Source organism: Bombus affinis, chromosome 3 (assembly GCF_024516045.1).
Source record: "Bombus affinis isolate iyBomAffi1 chromosome 3, iyBomAffi1.2, whole genome shotgun sequence".
NCBI lineage: Eukaryota > Metazoa > Arthropoda > Insecta > Hymenoptera > Apidae > Bombus > Bombus affinis.
Window position 1 is genome coordinate 15560245 of NC_066346.1, and position 11092 is coordinate 15571336.

Below are 11092 nucleotides of genomic sequence, written 5' to 3' on the forward strand. Positions count from 1 at the left end.
AGCACGCGACAATTGACCGTATTATCAGCGTTTCGTCAGAGTTTCAAGAACTGCGTTTTCTTTTCTGTATTTATGGTTTCGCAACTGTAAAACGGAAGGTTTATTCTGGAGATGCGAGTTCGCGTGAACAACTAGCGCAACGAGTAAAAACACGCGGTTTTTGCAACTCGATCGAATTGTTAGCAACTGTGTGTACGAGATCGTATTACTCCCATCGTTGATCGATGTCAGGCTTCTATCCGAGCACACGGACAACGTTCTCCAACGACCAATCAAACATACCAGATAATAATTATTCATTGTATCATTATTGTAGCTATTAACGACACGGGCTTGTTGTCGCATGATAAAAAGCATGCAACTGCGCTGACACGATAATACAGCGAACTTTTGCACGCTGCGATGGAAAACGCGTCGTTACCTGTTTCGTACGAACGATACTCGTTTGTAATTCTGTAAAGAAACGTCCGTTGACGAACATTATATAAAGTTCTTCCTTCTTCTTCTTCTTCTTGTCTGTAAATCAACTCCTTACAATTTGACGGTTTAAATTTGGCACACCCCGTATATACAGGATGCAACGGAACAACGTCTGAAAGCGAGAACAACGCGAATCCTTGTGGAAAAATGAAGAAAAAGTATAGGATAAAACGTTCTCATTTTCGATTTGGAGAATCGAGTCTGAAAATTTATCAAGTATACTCGAACTGTATCTGAATATCGGTTCGAATAATAAATTTATTTAATTATATAATTAATTTATTACAAAGGAAATACAATCTGGATGTGAATGTTAAATGGAAACAAATTTTGCTAAGTTGAAAATCGATCGTATCGTAATTACCACGACTCGTTGTTTACAGATTAAAAATCTGTTTTACGAATACGAGGAGCTATATATCTACTATTATTAATCAATTTTTATGAAAAATTTCGTACGATGCGCGGATAAATTCTAATTTGATAAATTGTTGGAAACGTGGAAAATTGAATGCAATAAAATTACGTGGCACGGTTTACACGGTTGCAACTTTATGACCCACTTAGGTCAAGTAGCAATGAAATTTATTGCATATATCGGAAATTCAAGGCACGTAATTGGCAGTTTATAAACAAATTATTTGTTCTCTTAATTAAATTTCCCGCGTCGAAAGCTGTGAAACGTTTTTGTATCGAAATCGAAGAATCCAACATCGCGATCCTATGAATCGAAGAATGCGACGTAAATGTTCGAAGTATGGTTGAGAAACGATAGAAAATTCCAAGTGTTACGCTGTATTTCTCGTTCGATTTAAATCGAAATTTTAATGAGGAACAGCGCCGATTGATATTTAAAAGTGAAACGGTTAAGAGCAACGATACAGGTTTTGTTAAAAGCAATTGGTCTATTTACCTCGCTGTTTAAACAGGTTTGTTTGACGTTACTTTGGTCAATTTCCATTGACACTTTTATAGATAGCATTCTTTTTTACGGATGGAAAGCCGTCTGATGGAAATTTGTCTGAAATGTCCGTCGTAAAATTGCATTTTCGCGGGCAACAGAAAACAATGGAATTTTGTACAAAAGCGCAATACTTTAATTAGCGCAAAATTCCATCTTCCCCGCTGGGAAATTGAATTTTCTATTAAAGCGTGATACGTTTAATCAGCGGTGGCGTAAATTCAACAAACTAACAACTGGAATATTGACTTGTCACAATTTTGTGACACCGTATATGTCGTTGATACGTTCCAGTCTGGTCGTATTTACAATTTCAGAAATTTTGCAACTATTTTTTCATTTTATCCGTAACGAGAATAGCGAAGATAAGACAGGCAAACGTGGTAAAACGTTGATAATTCGGTTACAGGGAAATCGAATAAATTTGAAGTTGAAGAAAGTAAGAGAAAGTCGAAACGAAGCAAACGCGATTCCTTAAGCCACGATGTTCAGGGATTTTATAATCTTTCCGGTGACGTCTTCGACGTGGAATACCCAGAAGCTGAGAAATTGATTCTGTACGATGAAAAAGACGATGTCTCCACAGAATACAACGATACAATAGTGGAAGAATTATCGATCGACGTAAATCCTGTTGAGAAATGCTCAGTTGGTATGACCGCTAGTTACTAAAAGGTTACTAGGGTTATGTTGGTACGACTCCTAACGACGCTCTTTTGCCATAGGAGTCGACCACGCCTTAATTGCTAAGACGCATTGGGAGAGTTTAGACGTTTGCTGTGTGATTTGGTGTTTTGTATAAGAGAGAAAATAAAAGGTGTGATAACCAATCCGAGTGGATCCGAGATTGATTATCAACCCCAACCTATATAAAATAACAAATCCCGAGGAAATTGGATATTTCTCTGGTCCTAAATGGCAAAGGAACAGATTATCAAGTAAGTCAAATATTTTTCCAAATGCCATTCTTGTACAATCGTTGCTTTTCTACTTACCACGTACAATATAGCGGTTAATAAATTAACGAATCATCGAATATTACTGAAAGAAAGAAATTGTACTGATATTCCAATCTATCGTGTACAAAAGTAATAATAACAGCATGTAATATAAGAATAGCTTATCTTCAGCCTTAAAAGGAACTCGGTTTACAATTATTCTCCCTATTGCGTTCCACTCTCGCTTGATCTTCTACACGTTCATCTATATTTCGCTGTTTTTAATTTATTTTATTATTCCCTGTCTATTACACATATGTATATTGTCCATTGCACGAATCTTTATCTATCTTGCCTAATTTAATGTAAAAAAATAGAAAAATAGAAAAATTTGCTGGAGGAATACGTTTACCAAAATTTGTCAAGAATTTTAAAGAAATTTGCAGGATGAAATTCACGGTGATACCGAATTGATATTTTTGAAATTATACTTTTGAAATAATTATTTATATCATAATAATTATTCCACGAATACTTGCTCGTAGATATTAATTTATGCTTTTAATAATCATGCGTTTAAGCTATCAAGTCGAGTCGAGTAGACTTTCTAATTTCGTGGAAGATAAGTCGATTTCTAAGATAAGTCATTTCATAGAGAAAAGACCAGCTGCTAAGGATTCGCCGCCACGATGGCTAGAGCTTGGAATAGCTGCTGATTACTCCGTGGTAGATTTTCATGGAATTCGAGTACAGCAATATATCTTGGCTCTTTTAAACATCGTAAGTAATACCAAACGAAATTCTGTTATTATACTTAGATATAGAATACCTTCTCCTACATATGTACGCAAGCAACCGGGAAACATAGGGCAGAGTTATGCGTATCTCTGTATTTTCAAGGTACGCTACTTGCTTTCAAACATCTCGATCGTATATTCGGATGGAAGCTCTGTATTTTCTGTTTACACTGTTCAAAGCTTGCACGTATCTTTTAAAAAGTTCAGCGAATAATTTATCCGTAATGGAATTTTGTAATCGATTAATTTCAGCCATTCGGTAATTGGTTTTCCAATGCTGTTGAGATTAATAACGTACATTTCCTAAGATAAATATAACGAATAAAATTAATTTTTTAGGAAAATTATATAAGATACGATGTATTTACGAGAGTTTTGAATAATAATTTATTTGTAAGGCTGTAATACTGTTTTAACGCCTGTTACATTTTCGTACGTATTTTAATCCTAGGTCAGTGCAATTTACATGGACCCATCGCTCGAATCCAACATGATTCTAGTGATCGTACGAATGATTTTATACGCGGAAAAACGAGACGTTATAGTAAGCGATTTCCATTAAATTAAATCATTTAACTAAAGTAGTAACTATCTGAGATACGCATATGCGAGTGTCAATTATTTTATTTTCTACTTATCTGTACAGTGTATGGTATATAAATTATATAGGTCAAAATATCTGCGCATGACGTTCTAGATCGATAAAATGCAACGAGTTCCATTTTGTTAAATTGGACAACCGTGAACGATCCCTTGAAAACAAATTTCCAAACAAACAATTTTCACGGATCATTGACAAACCTCGCATTTATCGTGTATCCGAAATATCTGTATAATCGACTATTAAACCTTTTTCATCTCTTAAGAATCTTAATTTAATGTTATAGACCTATGATAATATCATTGATATACGACACTTGCGATTCCTTTTACTTTTCTTTTTCTGCTATTCTTCTCTGCTGTTGAATCAACATTTCAACATTTTTCAGGAAGATTAAAATACTAATAGCGTTACAAGTTACATTTGATTACAATCAACAACACGATTACTTGCACATATATTTATTATCATTGACGAATATTTATATATAGTATATAATGCATGATGTAATAATAAATATAATATATTCGTAATATTTGCTAGCTTTTATTAAGAAAATATTAATAAATTGTCGTAGGTCCGCCGTGGCGATGCCAGACGATCTCTCGAGAACGTGAACAAATGGAACAGAAAGATGCTGTCCTCGAAGGACGTAAATCACGATGTTGCTGTATGGTTGACGCGATTAGATATAGGAGGTCCTTCTGGTTACGCACCTGTGTCAGGAGTATGCTATCCCGCGAGATCGTGCGCGTTAAATCGAGACGAAGGCTTGACCAGCACCTTTATCATCGCTCACGAAGTAGCACACATGTGAGTGTCCCACATGTTGGGATATCGTTGGCAAACTGAAATATTTATAACTGGCCTAGGTATTTACGCAGAGACCGTGTGCTATTTATTTATGCAAATACGTACTTTTACGAGAATAATTTGAAAAATGAAATCTCCATAGGAGAACTTATTATCTTTACCGAATATCACAACGAGTACTGTACTTTGAATCTGCCATAGATTTTTGCGTATTATGTGCGTTCTTGCATTCCTCCTTTCACCTACGATGGCTCTTAAACAAGAAACGATATCGTAACGAGAAATACAACTTAGCTGAGCGTCCACTTTGGTTCCACTAGTGTTGTCCCATACGACTTTGTGTTTGACCTCGCTATTAGGGGACTTTTTACCCAACGTTTCCTTCATCGCCTTCACTACCTTCGATTTATCAAACTTGAGACTTAAACTGGCCGTTACTAAATCTTTCGGCTTCTTCGACATCGGTTGGTGTCTCTTCGTGAACCAATTCGACGGTGCCATAAAGGTCGAAATAGCGGCTTTCGAGGATCCGCTAAGCTTACTTTTAGCTCCGTACAATGTCGACACGTCGAAGCTATTGGAACGGAAGCTCTTCGATCGACTTCCTTTCTGTTCGGTCGTTTTTCCGGGCCAGTTTGATTTGCTATCGTCCCGGGAACTCGGCGCTTCCTCGCCGCATCGGTTGATTTCCATCGCGGAAGACGCTAACGAGCTTACGATCGATATCAGATCCGTATTAGAGCAGACAATGCCCGCAGCACCGGAAACGGATGCACTCGCGGCTCTTGGCAGTTCCGAGACGCGCTTTCGGAGAGAAGACGTCGGCGAAACCGACGGAGTAGGCATTTCAGAGAATCGTTGTTTCGGCTGTTGAGTGTAACGTTGAGCGGAACTGTTACCCTCCAGCGGCTGTATTTCGTACACTTGCTCCGTCGACGTCCTGTACATCCTTAAGCGCACCTGGCAAACGGATTGCTTTTATTCGAAAGACAGTTTCTTTTTTATCATAATTCGTGCGTTATGATACACGTTTCGATGATTGAGCCGTTAAGCGTGACAAAGCGATGGAATTGTTTTGCACAGAAATTCTGGTTCTAAAATTATGTTAGGGATTCTAGGGCGTAATAACATCTTGGAACGCAAAGTTATCGATGTGTCGATGAAAGTTAAGCGAGCTTTATCGAAGCACACGTTCGAGTCTTTGGACGATTGCTAGGAATACGCGTAATGTTCTTTTCTGTGAGCTGAAAAGTTGAACGACTATAAAAGGCGTTTGTAGAGGATTTGAAAGCGGAAGAAGAGGCAGATTATTTAATACATAATATCTTCCTTTATAATATATCTAATATCCTAATAATTAGATGAACGTAATACAAATGTTTAGAATCAGAAATTATCTGTTTATATAGAGATCTGTTTGATGCAAGATCTAAAATCAATCAAATCGGATTGTATGGATTGTGTATTTGTCTGTGTTAATCCTTTGACGTCGATACCAACGATGTATATAGCGAATGGCGGTTATCAGCCAAGATTATGAGCACGTACGCAAACAGACTATAATATTTTGCAAGAATGAAATGTCTTGGTATGGTACGCTTTAATCTATCTATCCAAGTCAAAATAAGTATAAAAATCGCGTGGCAATCAACATATTAAAAAAAAAAAAAAAAAAAAAAAAAAAAAAAAAAAAAAAAAAGGAGAAACAGATGCTTCTATTTATATTCATATTAAAATGATACATATTTGTAATTTTCTGGTAAACTATATCGGTACTCGCATAAAAGTAGATATAGTCATTGAGATTGTGGCTCTATAAATCTCAAATTTAATTCTTCAACACGTTGAGTGTTTAGGTGTTTAGGTGTTTAGGTGTTTAGGTGTTTAGGTACGCAAATAGACTAGAATATTTTGCAAGAATGAAATGTCTTGGTATGGTACGCTTTAATTTATCTATCCAAGTCAAAATAAGTATAAAAATCGCGTGGCAATCAACATGTTAAAAAAAAAGAAAAAAAAAAAGAAAAAGAAAAGGAGAAACAGATGCTTCTGATTGTTTAGTGCATTTTCATAAAATCTTCTAAATGTTTAATTCTCATAGAATAAAAGGGAGAGCATACGTTTGAATCTCAGCAGATTTTATTAATTCTTTGAAACCATAAATATAATATGAGTATTACATCAACTTTAGTTCACACGTGTAACAACATATTATTCTGCACGTAACAGTTACATTTAATGAAACATTTATTTATCCAGTAAATCCATATTCTCTATTAAACGTTCGTTTATTAATAAAACTGCCATAATCGTCCACGCATTGTTCGCTTCCTTAATTATTTTTCAAAGTATAACGATAATCAATGATGCAACAGAAATATCACGTAACATCCCAACAATCTTACATGAGATTTTAGCTGTTTTTACTATACAAATTAAGTCATTATTAAAATAAGTCATTATAATAATATATATATGTCGGAGATGACAGAACACCGGAACCTTCCCTTTGGAACTTTGGGAAGACCCCTAGTATTGAAATTTAGATTTCACCATAGCCGTATTAAGAAACTGTTGTCATTCGATCCGACTGTATTTATTTGAGATTTATGATAGTGAGCTCGGGCTCGAGACGACAATCAGTCGCCGAACGTACCCGCGGTCAAAGGGATGAACGTTTTGTCTAACAAAGGCATGAATTAATTCTATAGCTCTTCTTAAAAGAAATACTTGGGACAGGGCACGACGGTAAACGTTTCAATGGTTTCTGCCCCGTGGCTCGCCACACGCAGACTTTGTCCTTCGGGTAAGATGATTGCCAGATGCCAACGCATCTTCACAGTATATGTTTAGCTGGGCGAGGACCCGCTACGAATATTAAGTTTCAATTATACAAAGTCTTTCAAATAGACAAATAGCCTGTGCTCCAACTACGGGAAGATAAGAGAAATCTATCCTTCCACGAACGACGCTTCCCGCTAGCAACTTTTCCCAAAGACAGCTAATATCTTTCTCTAACCACCAACATGGAAATTGACCAATTAACAGCAACGTCAATTTCCCTCACCCTTCGAACGAAGATTTTTCTCCGCGAATCCGATGATCTCGTGCCCTTAGGCACACCCATCATAGTTTTCTTCGACAGCGTCACCGCGACGGAGAGTCACTCTCTAGTGCGATCTCATCAGTAATCGACCTGTCTTTCGTATACGTAATAATTGCCCCTTTCTCTAACGTACAGTGTAACTTAGACGCTAACGAAGGGTAAAGTTCGTCATCCCGTTGACCGCGGATTCGTTATTGAGCCTAGGATCATTGTCATCAGCTTCTCGAATATTTAATTATCGCGATTACTTGTCCAATTCCATCATAGTCATATTTGCACTAGTAAATATCTCCTCTATTGCACAATGATCACGTCTAGTGCCAATAGGGATTCGTTTCACGCCTTTAACCCTAACTCTAATCTTAACGCCGACCCGACATCAGAAGTGGGATCAGTGCCGATTATAACAGTGTTAGAACTTACGACCATCGTGCGCGAGTAATTCAGTCGCTAGTGCAAAATCGAGTGTGAAACCTAACAAGTTTTCGCTACCACGTTTTAACCCTTAAAATCGCATGTTCCGACCCCGCTGCATGGGGCGCAGCTGTCAACCTGATTATGAAAGGAAACCATAATTTCAATAACGAGTGGCGAGTCGACTTCTACGTACTGGAAGCATCATTGGGTAGATCAAGTCATCTGGGTGAGTCGTTTCCATTTTACTCCGATTCGGGAGCCGAGCGTTCACTAATTAAAGAGTCCGTGGCCTCGAGATTTCTGGCAAAAGAATGACTGACATATTGGTAATGCGAGGAGTAGGAAATACCTGTATTAAACATACGCCTCCCATTTGTTCATCGTGTGTATTAATGATTTTTACATCGAAGATAATTTCTCATGTCCTTGCTGATAGTTATCTAAAATATGATATCGCGATTAGTTGCGGAACTCTAAGTCTGGGTTTTGACGTAACATTTACACAAAATAGCCTCGCTATGTGTAAAACGAAAATAATTAATGTCTGTAATGAAACCACTGCAAACGAGATCGTCGTTAATGAAGTTGACGCTGATGTACATGGTAATAATAAAAGTCGATCAATTTCGCTTCTCGACAAATTCAAAGATTCATTCGTTACGGGTTTCCTACGTATTCGCGTAAATGCAGGCCGGTTAGAAATACGATTAACTGATCCTAACACCACCGTAGGAGGAAGTCCTTATAGACTTAGCGAGGAGGAGCGGAGAGCGGTACGTGAGAAAATAAGCGTTCTAATTAAAGCAAAGATTATAAGGCCTAGTAATTCGCCATTAGCGAGCCGTAACTCGTGAAGAAAAAAAAAACGGCTCAGATAGATTACGAATGGATCCCCGAGATCTAAATCAAAGTATCGTCACGGATCGGTACCCTTTACTCCTTATTGCGGATCAAGTCGCGAGATTGCAAGAGGCGAGATATTTTATTAGCCTGGATATGGCCAGCGGGTTTCACCAAATTCCTATTTATCCTAATTCAGCGGAGTATACAGCGTTCGTTACGACAGACAATATGAGTAGATGACGATGCCGTTTGAACTGAAAAAAATTGCACCGTCCGTTTTTCGGAGGGCCATTCGCAAGGCCCTAGGCGACCTCGCTCATTCGTACGTTGTTATTTATTTCGATAACGTTCTAATTATTGCCGACTCGATAGATCAAGCTTTAGGAAGATTGAACACAGTATTAGATATCCTCGTAAAAGCAGGATTCTCTGTTAACTTTGCGAAATGTTCTTTTCTAAAAACATCGGTGCTCTATTTGAGATATGTAATTCATAACGAAGAAGTTCGTCCCAACCCGGGTAAAATACACACCTTAAGTTCTTTACCTGTGCCAACGGCCGTCACACAGTTCAGGCAGTTCATAGGGTTAGCTTCGTACTTCCGAAAGTTCATCCCTAAATTCTCACAGGTGATGAAACCCCTGTATGCGCTCATCTCAGATAACAGAAATATAACTTGGACAGATAGGCACGAGAAAATAAAACAGGGAGTTTCCGCCCTGATCGACGCGCCGGTGTTAATGATATTCGACCCCAATTATCCGATAGAACTACATACTGACCCTAGCTCGGAGAGTTACGGGGCGATTTCGACGCATCAAGTTGAAGGTAAAGGCAAAGTAATAGGGTATTACAGCAAAAGAACTACCCTCGCGGAATCTAGGTATAATTCCTACGAACTAGAGACGATAGCAGTCGTAAACGCAGTCGAGCATTTCCGTCACTATCTACATGGAGGGGAATTTCTTGTCGTCGCGGATTGCAACTCGTCGAAAGCGTCGAGTAATAGAGTACATTTAAATGACAGGGACCATAGGTGATGGGCCTACTTGCAGACTTTTGTTTTTATGACATTTTGTACCTGGAAAGTAAACGGACGGCCTACGTAGATTTCTTCTTGCGAAACCCCGTAGACTTAGACCACCGTAAAATTGATAAAATTGGGGAGAAAGAAATCAATCTGGCCGAAATATCGGAAGACTGGCTACTAGCCGAACAACGTCGTGATTCTCAAACCTTGGAAGTCGTCAAGGAATTGCAAAACGATGAGCTCGCGGAAGACACCGCGAATATATACGAATTACGGTCCGGTACTCTTTACCGTAGGATACAAAGAAAAGACAGGACTCTCTGTTTACCTATAGTCCTAAGAGGTTTTAGATAGTCTGTTATTAACCATGTGCACCAGTCAATTATGCACTTAGGTTGGGAGAAAACGCTCGAGAAACTATACGAGTATTACTGGTTCGAAGGGATGGCGAAGTACGTTCGCCGATTCATTGAGAACTGTCATGCTTGTCAAGTTTCGAAAGCTAGTTCAGGTAAGATACAAGCCGAACTACATCCTATACCTAAGACCAGCATACCCTGGCATACGGTCCACATGGACATAACAGGCAAGTTGAGTGGTAAAAGCGATTCAAAGGAGTACGTCATTGTTTTGATCAACGTGCTCACTAAATTCGTATACCTGCATCATAATCGTAAGATAGATTCCCGTAACACCATTAAAGCGCTTAAATCCGCTATATTTTTATTCGGAAGTCCCTGCCGATAATAGCAGATCAGGAAAGATGTTCTAAGGGTAAAGAATTTCGAGAATTCTGCGAAAGCAAACGAATTAAAGTTCGCTTGATAGCGACCGGTGCTAGTAGAGCCAATAGACAGGTAGAACGTGTTATGCGTACATTGAAAATATGTTCACGGTAGTAGAGACGACCGGGCGGTCATGGCAAGACGCGATTGGGGAGATACAATTGGCCCTGAATTGCACCACCAACCGCGTGACTAAGGCGAGCCCACTGGAACTACTAATCGGTAGGACAGCAAGACCGTACGACTTGTTGCTACCTGATAGCGTTGAAGAAAGAGGAATAGACATCTCCGATGTAAGACAACAGGCGACAAAAAAATATA

At 38.4% G+C, this 11092-nt stretch overlaps 1 long non-coding RNA gene across 1 annotated transcript; it reads left to right on the forward strand.

Annotated features, from left to right (window-relative positions):
• Positions 1-2147: 2147 nt before the first annotated feature.
• On the forward strand, positions 2148-4314 carry LOC126914875 (uncharacterized). The gene is made up of 4 exons (XR_007709895.1): positions 2148-2379; positions 3035-3159; positions 3628-3720; positions 3874-4314. It is a non-coding gene; the product is annotated as an uncharacterized LOC126914875 (long non-coding RNA).
• Positions 4315-11092: the final 6778 nt, after the last annotated feature.